We start from the raw sequence: 15,437 nt of genomic DNA, 5'->3' as shown, positions 1-15,437 counted from the left end.
CCTTCTGTAAATTAATAATTGTACATGTGAATTTCATATTTTATGCCTTGTGAATGGAGTTGTTAAATATTTTGAGATTATAAATTTTGATTTGGATTGTGGAATTACCTTGAAGTGATTTGAATTGAGTTGATTGAGATTTATTGGAGGATGGGAGTTGTGAAAAATTTTTGGAAGTGTTTTTTTTTAGGTATTTGAAGAACGGTTTTCTCCAAATACAAACGGAACTCTGTCAAAATTTTTATAAAATTTGCGGCAAAATTAAAATGGACAAAAATTTTTACTAGTATTTAAACTTTGAATAAATGGTTTTTAATTCCTACCAAAATGCTCACCACTTCCAAAATGTAAGAAAATTGTTTTAAAATCCCTTGTAGGGTACTTAATGAGTTATCGGTAGGTGAAGTTCGGTAGTTCATTAAGTATTCTACGGGATCATGTTATGCTTTACAGAGGGGTAAGGTGTGACATGTTTTAGTGGTATCAGAGCATGGTTTTTCAATAAATTTTGACTATGTGTATGAAAGTTTTATTGATAAGTACAACTGCTCAAGTGTCTTAAATTGATACATATGACATATTTACATCATGAATATGCACTAACGGAGGTAAACCTCCTTGTGTTTGATCTCAAGAAGTAGAAAATTTGGGAAAATGGAATGGAAGGAGGAGATCATTCCGAAGAACAATCTGTTGAGGCTGAGGTTCAAGGGGAAGCCCCAGCACTCCAGAACGTAAGTGGGTCAGCCACTCCAGCTCCTGCTCCAGCACCGCAATTCCCTGCTCAATTTGTACAGCAGATGGCTGCATTTTCCAGCAAATAGCGAGTAATGTGCCACCCCAAGCTCAAATGCCAAGATCATAGCACAACCACAAATTTCTCACTGCAATATGAAAAATTGATGAAATTTGGGGCCACCGAGTTTAAAGGCACTGTGGATCCACTGGAGGCAGAACAGTGGTTGGAAAGAATGGAACGAGTTTTCAGAAAACTGCAGTGTACGGAAGAGATGAAGTTCGAGTATTCTGTTTCCTTGTTACAAGGGGATGCATATGAATGGTGGAAGACCATCCCCCACAGCCTGGTTGAGCCACCTGTGCTGACATGGACAGACTTCCTGAGGGAATTCAGGCAGAAATGGGTTCCTGATGCATATGTAGATATGAAATTACAAGAATTCTTGAGTTTGAAACAAGGGGACAAAACCATAGCAGAATATGAGAGAGACTTCTCAAGGCTAAGCCACTATGCTGGAAGCTTAGTCTCCACCCCCAGAGACAGATGTAAGAGGTTTGAGTCCGGATTAAGGCCGAATTTGAGAATGCAAGTCGTGGGTTTTCGACATCAGAATTTTGCTGAATTGATCTCACAGGCCCTGGAACTGGAAAGGATAGAATCAGAAGGGGTAGTGAAAAAGGGTACACAAGAAAAAGAGAAGACTGAAAAGACTATGGGACAAGCATCTGAGAGTGGTTCTGGAAAGAGGAAACAGTTTGGGGGATCCAGCTCCCGTAGATTTGGCAGAGGCAGATTTTCTGGCCAACGACCACCCCGGTCTGGTCAACAGACCCAGCAGACACCCCGAGGAGCTCTATCAGTCCGGCAGTGTGAAACTTGTGGTAGAACTCATGATGGGGTTTGTTTCAAGGCCACCGGTGCATGTTTTAACTATGGAGGGAGTGGACATTTCGCTAAAAATTGCACTAGTCCACGCCGGTCTGGATCTTTTGCTACATCTGAAGGATCAGCATAAGTCTCTGCACCTAGAGGGTCACAGTCAGCTGCTAAAGGTAGAGGCAGAGGTAGGGGTCCTGGTAACACTCCTGGAAGTCAAAGCACTGTTAACCAGCCAATACCCAGTGGCGCACCAGTCAGAGTGTATACCATGCGTCAGAGGGAGGAAGCTGAAACATCAGACGTTGTAGCTGGTAATTTTTCCATCCTTGACCAAGATGTACATGTGTTATTTGATCCTGGCTCCACACATTCGTATGTTAGTGCTAGTGTGATGTGTTCTACTGCTATTCAGTGTGTACCAATGGACTATGATGTGCTAGTAACTAGTCCATTAGGCCAGGAGGTCAGGGTAAATAGGCTATATAGGGACTGTCCTTTGGTGATCCAAGGACATACTTTTCTATCTGATTTAATTGAAATGCCTTTCAGAGATTATGACATTATCTTGGGCATGGATTGGTTGGTCAGGCATCATGCGATGATTGACTGTAGACTGAAGACAGTCACTTTTGGTCTTCCTCAGTATGGTGATGTAGTAATACATGGGGAGAGACAGTTATTACCTTCAAACATCATTTCAGCTGCACTGGCCAAGAAAATGATTAAGAAAGGGTGTGAGGTGTACTTGGCACATGTGATAGACACCCAAGTGGGGAGTCCAGCACTAAGGGACATTCCTACTGTATGTGACTTTCCGGATGTGTTTCCTAATGAGTTGCCAGGATTACCTCCAGAAAGAGAAGTGCAATTTGAAATTGATGTTATGCCTGGTGTAGACCCAATCTCCACAACACCATACAGAATGGCACCAGTAGAACTAAAAGAATTGAAAATACAGTAGCAAGAGCTGCTTGATAAGGGCTTCATTCGCCCTAGTGTTTCACCTTGGGGAGCACCGGTGTTGTTTGTAAAGAAGAAGGATGGCACTCTCCAGTTATGCATTGACTATCGACAGCTGAATAAGGTGACAATAAAGAACAGATATCCATTGCCCCGCATTGATGACTTATTTGATCAGTTGAAAGGTGCAACTATGTTCTCCAAAATTGACCTGAGATCAGGTTATTATCAGTTGAGAGTTCAAGAGCAGAGTATTCCTAAAACTGCCTTCAGAACCCGCTATGGCCATTATGAGTTCTTGGTTATGCCATTCGGGTTAACTAATGCTCCGGCTGCTTTTATGGATCTGATGAACACTATCTTCATACTATACCTCGACCAGTTTATTGTGGTATTTATTGATGATATATTGGTCTATTCGAGGAATGCAGAAGAGCATGATAGACATCTGCGGATTGTACTACAGACTTTGAGGGAGAAACAGCTATATGCCAAACTGTCGAAGTGTAAATTTTGGCTGAAGGAGATATCCTTTTTGGGGCACATAGTATCAGCAGAGGGTATTAAGGTAGATCCTAGCAAGATTGAAGCTGTCCTTAATTGGAAGCCACCCAGAAATATCACAGAGATTCGCAGTTTTCTGGGGTTAGCTGGATACTACCGTCGATTTTTGAAGGGATTCTCCATGTTGGCATCTCCATTGAACAAGCTACTTAGAAAGGATGTGAAATTTCAGTGGATAGACAAATGCCAGCAAAGTTTTAATGAATTGAAGAGATGTTTGACAGAGGCTCCAGTCCCGACTTTACCTACATCGGGTAAAGAATATACAGTTTACAGCAATGCTTCTCACAATGGGTTAGGCTGTGTATTGATGCAAGATCGAAATGTCATTGCCTATGCATCATGCCAGCTAAAACCGCATGAGAGGAATTATCCGACACATGACTTGGAGCTTGCAGCTATTGTGTTTGCTCTTAAGATCTGGAGACATTATTTGTATGGGGAGAAGTGTTACATCTACACATATCATAAGAGTTTGAAGTATTTGGGCACCCAGAAAGAGAAGACAGAGGAGATGGTTAGAGTTGATAAAAGACTATGATTGTCTTATAGACTATCAGCCAGGGAAAGCTAATGTTGTGGCTGACGCCCTAAGTCGCAAGACTATGACAAGTCTACAGATTACTCCTTTGTCTTTGGTACATGAGTTGAGATCATTACATGCCAGTTTAGAGATTAATGATGAGGGGCAGACAGCAGTTGCATGGCATGTACAGCCAGTGTTAATTAATCAGATCAGAATGGCTACTCAGAATGATGAAAGGTATCATAAGCTGTTGGAAAAAGTCCGGAAGGGCAAGAAACCAGAGTTCTTAATCAGAGATAATGGTTTACTACTACACCAGGGCAGAATGTGTGTTCCTAATGATGTTGATTTGTGGCAGATCATTTTGAAGGAAGCACACGAGTCTCCTTTTGCCATGCACCCTGGTGGTACAAAAATGTATAGAGGGCTAAAGGAGCATTACTGGTGGATGGGTATGAAGAGAGATGTGGCAGAGTTTGTTTCCAAATGCCTGACTTGTCAGCAAGTAAAGGCAGAGCATCAAGTACCAACTGGGTTGTTACATCCACTACCAGTGCCAGAATGGAAATGGGAAAGAATAACAATGGATTTTGTAATGGGACTTTCGAGGACACAAAAGAGTCATGATGCAGTATGGGTCATTGTCGATAGACTGACTAAGTCTGCTCATTTTCTGCCAATTCGAATGGACTATAGTTTGGACAGATTGGCCAGGTTGTACATTGACGAGATTGTGAGACTTCATGGAGTGCCAGTATCCATTGTATCAGACAGAGATCCTAGGTTCACTTCTAGATTCTGGGGTAGTCTTCAGAGAGCCCTAGGAACTAGATTGAACTTCAGTACTGCATTCCACCCACAGACAGATGGCCAGTCTGAGAGGGTAATTCAGATCTTGGAGGACATGCTACGGGCTTGTGTGATTGAGTTTGAGGGTAGTTGGGATACACACTTGCCTTTGATTGAGTTTGCTTACAACAATAGCTACCAATCAAGCATTGGGATGCCTCCATATGAAGCTTTGTATGGCAGAAAATGTAGAACCCCATTGTGTTGGGATGACGTGGGTGAAAGAAAAATGATTGGACCCGAAATTGTTCAACAGACTGAAGAGAAAATTAGGGTGACCAAAGATCGACTTAAAGCTACATCAGACCGTCAGAAGTCCTATATTGATTTAAAAAGAAGGGATATTGAGTATGCAGTGGGTGAGAAAGTTTTCTTTAAGGTTTCTCCTTGGAAGAGGATTATGAGATTCGGCAGGAAGGGGAAACTAAGTCCTCGTTTTATCGGGCTATATGAGGTATTGGAAAGAGTGAGTCCTTTGGCTTATCGTTTGGCACTACCTCCAAAGTTGGAGAAGATACATAATATCTTCCATGTGTCTATGTTGAGGAGGTATCGATCAGACCCATCTCATGTACTACCAGTAGAAGAAATTAAAGTGAATCCAAACCTCACATATGAAGAAGAACCATAAAGATTCAGGCTTATGAGGTGAAACAGCTACGGAACAAGCAGATACCATTGGAAAAAGTGCTGTGGAACCATCATTCAGGCCAAGAAGCTACTTAGGAACGAGAGGAGGACATGAGGAGACAGCACCCACAGCTATTCAGAGATTGATACCAGGTAAAATTTCGAGACGAAATTTATTTAAGGGGGGGAGAATTGTAACACCCCTATTTGTGTAGCCTGGTATATTTCACTGTTCCGGTGACTGGTGTCGGTCCGGACAATTAAGGGGATTAGAACCATATTTAAGACAATTAGAGAAACCATAAACACAAATAATTAGTAATGTTCAATTAGTTAAGTATAAATAAGAAAAACAGAACATAAGAAGTTAAACGAGCCGAGAGCCACAGCGATGGGTGACCTCCTCGGGAACGACTGCGAAGTCGTTTTAAACTCAAATTTCGAACCGTAAAATGTGACGCTGCGGTCCTTAGGACCCTTATGAACACAGTGGAAAAGAGAAAATCATGAAAAAGAACTGTTAAGCCAGTCAAATAATTAGGTCAGGGAGCCGGAAGAAATATGGAATTATTTGCAAACCGGGATGAACCGGCGAGGGACAATTTGGTCAATTGACCCCGATAGCTGACTCCTGACCTAACTATCAAATAAAATCGGAGAAAAGAAAATTTCAGAATCGAGAATTAAATTAAAGAACTAATAGAAAAATTAAAAAAAAAAAAAAACCTCTTCTTCTTCCATTGTTGCCGCCTCACCTCTCCCTCTCAATTCCCTCACTTTGTTCCACCATTGTTAAGGGAAAGGAAGCTTAAATTTCTTCACTCAACCTTCACAACTCCCCTAAAAACCTCAATAGAGCTTGTTATTGCTACATAAGAAGAAGATTACAAGAAGAAAGAAGAACAAAAGATAGAGATTTGAAGATTTAAGGAAGGTTAGTGTGCTAACTTACAATTTATTACCTTAAATGCATATTTAGTTGTTGAAATGAGCTTAGAAACTAATGAAATAAAATAAAAATATGGGGGGAGGACCAAACTGAATTTTCATCCAGCCTATGTAGGGGTGAGTATTGCATGAGTTTGATTGAATAAAATATGATAGAAAGCTTGAATAAGTTGAGGAATTGTGTTTGTATGGTTGGATTTAGTAAAATGCAATAAATTAAGTGAGTTAGGGTTTTGGGACTTAGGGTTTATGAACCAAAAATGTAAGAAATGAGTAAATGGTGTCTTGGACCTATTGTGAAGTGAAAAATGGTCAGTTGTGACCAAATGAGTTATGTTGGAATGGTTGGAAATTAAGTTAAATTCGGAGGGTGTATGGTCATGCTGCTGGTAGCATGACCAAGTCAACTTTGAAGGATTAAAAATGAAATTTTACATGTCCAATTGATATGACACCAATTGGGGATGAAAATAGACATAAAATGACACAATTTTCATTTAGGAACCATGCCCAAAAAGTGACTAAAACCTAATGAACAAATTGACCAAAGTTGGATAAGTACAGTCTGCCACTGTACAAACTGACCAAATGAACAGTATTTGTTCATTTGGTCATAACTCGAGCTAGGCAGTTCAAATGACCTGAAATTTTACCAGTGGTTAGATGAGATATAGACCTAAAACTTTCATGAAGAACACAAGTCCAAATTCTACCAGCAACCAAGCCATTTGGCCACCCCAAGTTGGTGACCCAAAACTGCCAGCACCAAAATTTGCCCAGAAAATCTGGGTTGTGTCTAACCCGGTAGCCCTGGTTCAAATGGTCATAAATTGAGCTACAAAACTCCAATTGGGGTGATCCAAAAATCAGAATATTTTCTATGAAGGAAATTTTATCAAATTCCAACAGTAGATTGACCAATGGAACAGTAAAATTAGGGACACCAAAACTGAAAATTTGACAATTTTGCCAAAAGGACTTAAGCTTTGAGAAAATGACCAAAACCAACAAATTTAATGACCAAAATGTGGTATGTGGGTGAAGTTGGAGTTCTCATACCTATTAAGCCTTAAAAAGTCAACAATTTGACTTGAATAGTATAGTGAATAGTAACCCGAAACACAAAAACTTCGAGAACGTCGAAATTAGCACATTAAAGCTAGATAAAAATGAAGTTAAATTTATTTTTAGATTTATGCTAAGTTATGGTACTGAAACACCGTGAAATTGTGTGTTTAATTGAAAAGACTTGAAGCTCCGAGAGTGAGTCAAGGCCTAGAGGCGACTCACGTCAGTGCGTACGAATTGTTGTTTAAATATATGATTCTTGAAAATTTGATTTTTCTTGAATTAATTACGAATTGTGTTGCCATTTATGATTGTGAATATGACTTTGAAAATTTACCAGATTTCCAATAAATTATTTGAATAAATTGTTTTGAATTGATTTTATGTTCACACTTAGCATGACAGTATCATATTATTCCTCCTCCATTTATGGGGTTGAGATCATTTATTTTCCTCCCTCTCTGGCTTGCCAATTGAGGTTGAGATCGAATGAGTACTCATTAGCTAGCTAGCCACCTCCCTCATTGATTTCGATTAATGGGGTTGTAGATTGCTTTGTCGTGGTGTACAACACGGCATTGATCGGATATTTTGTGTCATGGCTTAAGTGTATATGATTTTGGCAACACTGTGTTTAATAAATTATTTGACTAAATAGTGTTATTATGAGCTTTGATATTTGTGAAATGTGATTGGGAAGTATTCAAATTGTGTTTCATCAATGAACGATTTATGTATTGCATTTTAAATTTTTATTGTGCACCACTGAGTATTTTATACTCAGCGATAGCTTATTTTGTTGTCGCAGATAAGAGCAAGGAGAAAGTAGCAGAGTGAGCTGCTATTGAATTGAGGCATCCACTGATCTTTTTGTATGTGAATTATTTTATACCCTTGTAGTTAATTTTGATGTAAATATAGTAATGTTGTATGTATCAATGTAAGTTGAGCAGTTGTAAATAAATTGTAATCATATTATTTTTGGATTTTCTTCTGTAAATTAATAATTGTACATGTGAATTTCATATTTTATTCCTTGTGAATGGAGTTGTTAAATATTTTGAGATGATAAATTTTGATTTGGATTGTGGAATTACCTTGAAGTGATTTGAATTGAGTTGATTGAGATTTATTGGAGGATGGGAGTTGTGGAAAATTTTTGGAAGTGTTTTTTTTTAGGTATTTGAAGAACGGTTTTCTCCAAATACAAACGGAACTCTGTCAAAATTTTTATAAAATTTGCAGCAAAATTAAAATGGACAAAAATTTTTACTAGTATTTAAACTTTGAATAAATGGTTTTTAATTCCTACCAAAATGCTCACCACTTCCAAAATGTAAGAAAATTGTTTTAAAATCCCTTGTAGGGTAATGAGTTATCGGTAGGTGAAGTTTGGTAGTTCATTAAGTATTCTACGGGATCATGTTACGCCTTACAGAGGGGTAAGGTGTGAAATACAAGATTTCTGAAAGGTCAGTTTTTATTGTTTTCTTTTCAAGATCTATGCCACATAATATTCTAATTCTATGTTCTTTGTTTTAATTTATTTTATATATTCATATAGATCATGTAATCATGTTTAATTTGAGGGGATACACAACTCTGCACATGTTTAGTTTCTGTCTCTCGTACTTTTATTATTTTTCTTTGTTTTCTTTATTTTTTATTACAAACAAAAATTGGTAAGTAGCCCTAAGGTAAGTACCAAAGAGGGCATTTGCGCAGAGCTTATATGGAGCTAAACGAGAGTAAGCCAGGGATATCATTGCCATACTAGAAGAGAAGACCCTTTTTTAAGGGTAGCTTGCCCCAATGGCAACTGCATTTACCAACAGGTAAGTAACTCTAAACTTATCGAATAACCATTGGTATGAAATTGTAGTAATAATAGAACTTTTATTTGGTAAATTAAAATTAACTTTATTTTTAATTTAACTGACTTTTGCATGTAATTAATTTAAATAAATACTTTGTAAATTAAAATTAATCTTGTTTGTAAATTAAACTAACATTGGCATGTAAATAAATTTAATTTAATACTTGGTAATTGTAAAATGAATTTGCATGTTAGAAATCTTTATTAGGTTGTGATTGTTTGGGCCTTATGTTATATTAGAATAAATTACACATGTACATAATTAACTTAGTTCAATTATCCTTAGTGTAACTTAGTGAAAATTAATTAATTAGGTTAAATAGAAACATAGGGTTATTTGAAATTGAATTTGTTTGTAAATTAAATTCTCAATAATAAATTAATTTTAGTCATCTGGTAAATATCATTTAAATAATTAGCAACCCAATAGATAGGAATTACTTGTGCATGAAAATTGTGTGTAAACAATAACCCTTTTGTGAATTACTTGCGTGTGTAGGATTAGAATTGCATTTTTTAGGATAAAGTTAAATAAAGGAATAATAAACAAGACTTCTAGAAACATTAGTAGAGGACTGGCACTCGAATCAACGAGGTTAGACCAGGTGTAAGGGGTGCCTAACACCTTCCCCTTACGTACCCACTGTCCCGAACCTAGACATTGGGCTATGGTAATGACGGTTGTGGAAACTCTGCAAGGAGTAAGTTGCCATCCATGACCCTCGGAAGAAACACTGAATATGTCCTGTGTCACACCCTACCCCTCTGTAAGGCATAACATGATCCCGTAGTATACCTAATGAATTACCAACTCCGTCTACTGATAACCCATTAAATACACTACAAGGGATTTTAAAAACTTTTCTTACTTCTTTTACAGTGGTGAGCACTATTTACAGGTGTTAAAAACCTTTTTGAACTGAAGTGATAGAACTAACACATTTGAATTATTTAGAATTTCTGTAAAAATTTTGGCAAAGTGCCATCTGTATTTTGGATAAAACAGTTCTTCAGAAAACCTGTAAAAAGCACTTCAATATATTTCCAAATCTCAACTTCAACATATTTCTCAACACAACATATTTCTCAACTCAAATCCACAGTGATTTTTCAAAGACTGAGGTACAAGAAATATAATACAATTTTTATAAGTCAAAATAACTCATAATTTACTTTACAACTTCAATGTACAATTTTAATTTACAACTGCTCAAAACCAAGAACAATACATACATACAGTGGTTATACATTACAGTATAAAATGTAAAATGTGGTATACTCGTTATACCCGATAATCTCTCGCTAGATGTACTAGCAGCCTAATCTGCTGCCCTGTCTGTCTATCTACCTGCGATAGCAATAAAAAGCTATCGCTGAGACAATGTCTCAGTGGTGCACAACATTAACCATATACAACTTTAAATCACAATTCACAAATTATATAAATAGTGGATACTTAAAACTATAGTTAAATTCAAGACAGTAAATGTCAACAAGAATTTAAACTCCATTTCTCAATATCACAATAATTTCAATAAATCATATCATGATTAAATTCAAAAGACAGTGAATGTCAATAAGAATTTAACTCCATTTCACAATCTCATAATACATATCAATAAATCACACACAGCTTAATCATGTTCTAAAGTTCAATTCGTCCCAAAAGCCGATGGCTAATGAGGTATTCAATTCGTCCCAAAAGTCAATGACTAATGAGGAATAACATAGCTAGCTAGCAAAAATATGAGTACTCATCCAATTCATCCTCAACAGGCACACACCTCAACACTTCAGCCAGAGAGGGAATTCAATTCGTCCCACTAGACAAGCTAGTGAGGAATACAATCAATATACATGATAGTTGTGGTTTCAAACCATTTCCAATGCTTTTCAATCAATAAGTATCCATCAATATCATTCAAACAATTTCTCACAATTTCAAACCATTTACAGTGCTTTTCAAGCGATAAATATCCATTCAAACACATTTCCACAATTTAAAATAATAATGTACAAATAGTCATAATTCATTTCAATTGAAAAATTCAAAAGAAATAGTTGTTGTGCACAAACCTCTGATAACTGTCTCCTGGTCTTGACTCAGTGTTTCCTTCCCTTTTCCTGAGTCTTTGCTAACTGAGAAACACAATTTGAAGTGTTTCAGTACTAAATTAATTGTCTCTAACGATAATGTTTGATAAATAATTCACTGAATTCTATTATTTGCTTAGTCACCCTAATATGTTGACCCTCGGTGCATTCTAGGTAAATTAGGTTTTAGTATTACTAATATGTCACATTCGATAGTCTTTTAGGGTTGGTACATGTTACCAAGTTCATTTCCGTGTATACTGCATTTTCTTGCAATTTGCTGGATTCCAGGATACTAGTTTGACCTAGCTGGACGACCTAGTTCCCTCGGTTTTTGGGTTTCGGTCAAAACTAAAAACTTGTAGATCTGTGTCTTATGGAACGCGGGGCAAAATTTAGGTCATTCTGAGTTATGTAGACCAAGTTATGGTCATTTTACTATTGGTGGTCAAATTGCACCAAAATTAATCACTTTAGGTCATTTTAGGTCATTTTAGGTTCGGCCAGTTTTTGGACCCGAACTTGTGCAAGCTGTTTGACTTGCTTATGGTCATTTCTGGGCTTTGGTGTCTTCATAAGACTTGTAGATATGGGTCTTAACTATTCATGGTTAAAATTTCAGGTCAATTGGACCTGTTTTGAGTGAGTTATGGCTTAAACATTAACTGCTGCCCAAATGGTAAATTTTCAGGCCTTATTTGCACTTAATCCGGATTTGGTCATTTTTCAAGCTACCTTGCAAGCAGAATTTTGGCAAGCTTCCTTCATGAAAGTTGGCACATTTTGTGCCTAGTTTCACCTCCAATTGGTCTCATACCAATTGGAGCCACACACTTAAAGTTATAGGCCTAAAACACAAACTGCCTTATTGAAATTCTTGCATACACATCAAGCATCACTTTTAACACTCACCAAACTTAACATTCAAACCAATTCTGGTTGTACCACAACCTAAACATAATTTATAACATATTATAGGTCATTTGGCAGCTTGCAATTACATTCAATGTGCACCAACAAGTGCAGAATTTGTCCAATTCAATTTACAACAATTCAATCACCAATTCATGCTCATTTACATGTCCCACTTTACACCACCATACATACACTCAAACTGCCATAACAACCAACACATTTTAACATCATTATTCCATAAACCAAGCATGAATTCCAGCATTCCTCAAGAATTAGCAAACTGCCACAATGGTACACTTACATTCCATTACTTTCCAAGCTTTAAATTTCATTTTACATTTACATATACTAAGTATACATTACCCAAACAATTTCCTACACAATATACATTTAATCAATCATTTAATTCACCATTTACAAGCGCAATTAAACTGCCTTCAAGGTGCTTCCATGGCTGCCAAAAGTGCACATTCCCATTCAATATCAAAACTCAAAAATTTCTCCATAAATCAAACACCCATAACATGCTTACAAACTTTAACAAAGCAACATTCAAAAACACAAACTTACCTATTTTGAAGCTTCTTAAAAACTCATCAAAACTTACCTTTCTCACTCCCTAAATGCTGCCCAAGGTGTGGTGATTACTTTTAGTGAAGAAACCCTAACCACTTGAAGCTTGGATCATGGATGCATGAAGCTCACAAATGGGATAACAATGGTGGTTCCTAAGGCTTTCTTTACGGCAATGGTGGTCTTCAAAGGTTGAAGATGAAGTTTTAGTGGAGTAATCTGCCCACTTAATGCATATTATAATCCCTTAGTGGTCCACTCACATAAGAAATTGATTTAATATTATTTAAGTGCTAATTACCCAAATTTCACTCCACTTTTGGCTATTTACATTAGGTACCCCTAATTTAATTTTTCATTATATTTTCCAAGTGTAATATCATGTATTTTTAATGGAAATTTAGGTCAAAAGACAATTCGGGATGTCAAATGATCACAATGCCCCTGTTCGGGTTGTATTCCCGATTTTTCGGTAACACCGGGTTTTGTCCGTTTTTCGATTTTCCACTTTTCTTTGTACTAATTATTTAATTTTTATTTAATATTTCTAATGATATTTATATTTCAATAGGGGTCTACTTAAGTCCTAAAAATATTTTCTAGGATTCCCCGCGGTCCAGGGCTAGTCAACGGTCCACGCCATGACTTCCCAGTGCGGTCACCCATCGCTAAGGTTCTCGGCTCGCTTAACTTAATTATATTTCTTTGCTATTATTTTTCCTTTGTTTTTCTTGTATTTTCTTTTCTTGTATTTCATTATTTTATGTCTCCTCAATCATAATGGAGTGTAGTTCTAGGCATCCTAGCTATCCAGACAACACTGGTCACCGGAACAGTAGTACGCACTACCGAACATAGGGGTGTTACATCCCGGTTATTACCCGGGTGGCAACTCCTGTCTATCTATGCCTTCGTGGCATAAATCCTTAGTACCGTGGTAGTGTTATGGGAAGACGGTACTTACCAGTGGTTTGATTCTATTAGGATTGTATGAAGTGCAAGTCTAGGAAATGTTGTCTAAGGAGGTGGTGCTTAAGTGAGACCATTGTGACTCCACTATCTTTCCTGGGCATTACCTGGTGTATTTTATATAATTCTAATGGATGATATTTCGCCTCACGCCCCCCCCCCTCCTACAATGGCACACCCAATCTGGGTGACACACTTCTTGAATATGAGAAATCCATCTCGGTGCATGGAGAGAATGGTGATGCGACGAAATAAATGGACAGCCGCCAACCTGGTGGTCACTCTCCTCTCACCAATATGCATGTGTTTGGTGACTCAGGCCAGTTATTCGGTGAAGCTGGGAACTGAAGTCTCAATAAAAATTATTCCATGAATTCTTTTGTCTCTCCGTGTCATGAGAAAGACAATTCCAAGGTTCCAACTAATTCATCGGCTTCTATGAAGCCTGGGCATGCAGAGACAAAACTTTTAGTGATTCATTGAGAGCTGTACCTTTGGTTACTAATGCAGTATTTTACATTCTGCCCACCAACAATGTTTCTCTTGAACTGACGCTAACTATTGATTCAATCCCCCATGCAGAGCCCCTGGAACATGTTGATGTATTGTCACATAAGAACCCTTTCGATCCTAACGTTAACTCCTTGGAGACGCTTGATCAACCTATGAATAAGCCACCTCAATCCAGCTATTTAAATGATAGCAACATTCCTTTGGCATAGCTAAAAATGAATAGAATCCTAAAAAGAAGGAAATATAATAGGCCTATCGCTAATCTCTGGGGTTTTTACCCGAAAATGGCTTTGAGGGAGATACAAAAAAATACAAGAAATACCAAAAAGGGTTCAAGAGGCCATAAGAAAAGGACCTCAGGTGATACTAATTGTTTGAATTAGACCATTGGTGTTGATAATAGATCAAAGCCCGTTGGAGAGGTCTTCATTGCCACTGACAGTGACATTCAACACATAACACCTTATATTCCTTTAAGCAAGACAAAAACCCCTCTATAGATATAAAAAAAGAAGCTTTGGCAACGTTAGAACTTGGGAAGAAGCTGGGAATCTCATTTGAAAGGGATGAAGAGACTTTGGTTAATCATTTTGCAAAGCAAATTGAGAAAGATCTTCGAATTTATGCGTCGCATAATTAATTGTTGCAGCTACTTCATTATGTTTTATTATATCTGGACTTTTCTTAGGTAGCTCTCCATTGCTAACGTTGGGCGTCTAGCATGTTTAATTTCTGAATTTTCTGTCTTGTTTCAAACTGCTTTCTCCTCGGCTCGTATACTCTCAGTATGTTTTTTGTGATCAGCCATCCATATGTTTATGGTAGAATCAAGGTTTAGCATAAAAAAGACTTGGTCATTGTTTCATTAGGCTTTTGGTAGTGTGGTTCTTCGATTAAGGATGTGTGTGGAGAAGCTTGTGTTTGCATATGGTAATTTTGAAGGATTAGCTTTTGGGCACCTGTCTTAGTATTGGGCATATTTTATCTTTTTCTCTTATTGATTTTATGTTTTTAGTTTCTATTCTGTAGTGAGTTTGGTTTTTTTTGTTTGCTTTGGGTGATGTGCTATTCCTAGTTATTTTGATGCTCTGATTTTGGCTCTTGCCTACTAAGTGTTTGTTCTTCCATCTCACTGAGCTAGTTAGTCCACTAATTTCTACTTGGAGAGGGTCCTCATTCAATTGGTGTAGTGGATCTCCTATTTGATGCTTCTGTTGCTTGTGGAACTTATATCTAGATGTTAGTTTTGTTTAGTTTGGTTTGTTTCTGTTTTGCTATGCTTTTATCAGTTGCATCCTATTATTATTAGATTTGGTTTTGTACTTCTTGCCAGG

The sequence above is a fragment of the Hevea brasiliensis genome, chromosome 14 (assembly GCF_030052815.1).
Source record: "Hevea brasiliensis isolate MT/VB/25A 57/8 chromosome 14, ASM3005281v1, whole genome shotgun sequence".
NCBI lineage: Eukaryota > Viridiplantae > Streptophyta > Magnoliopsida > Malpighiales > Euphorbiaceae > Hevea > Hevea brasiliensis.
This window is presented reverse-complemented; position numbering follows the sequence as displayed.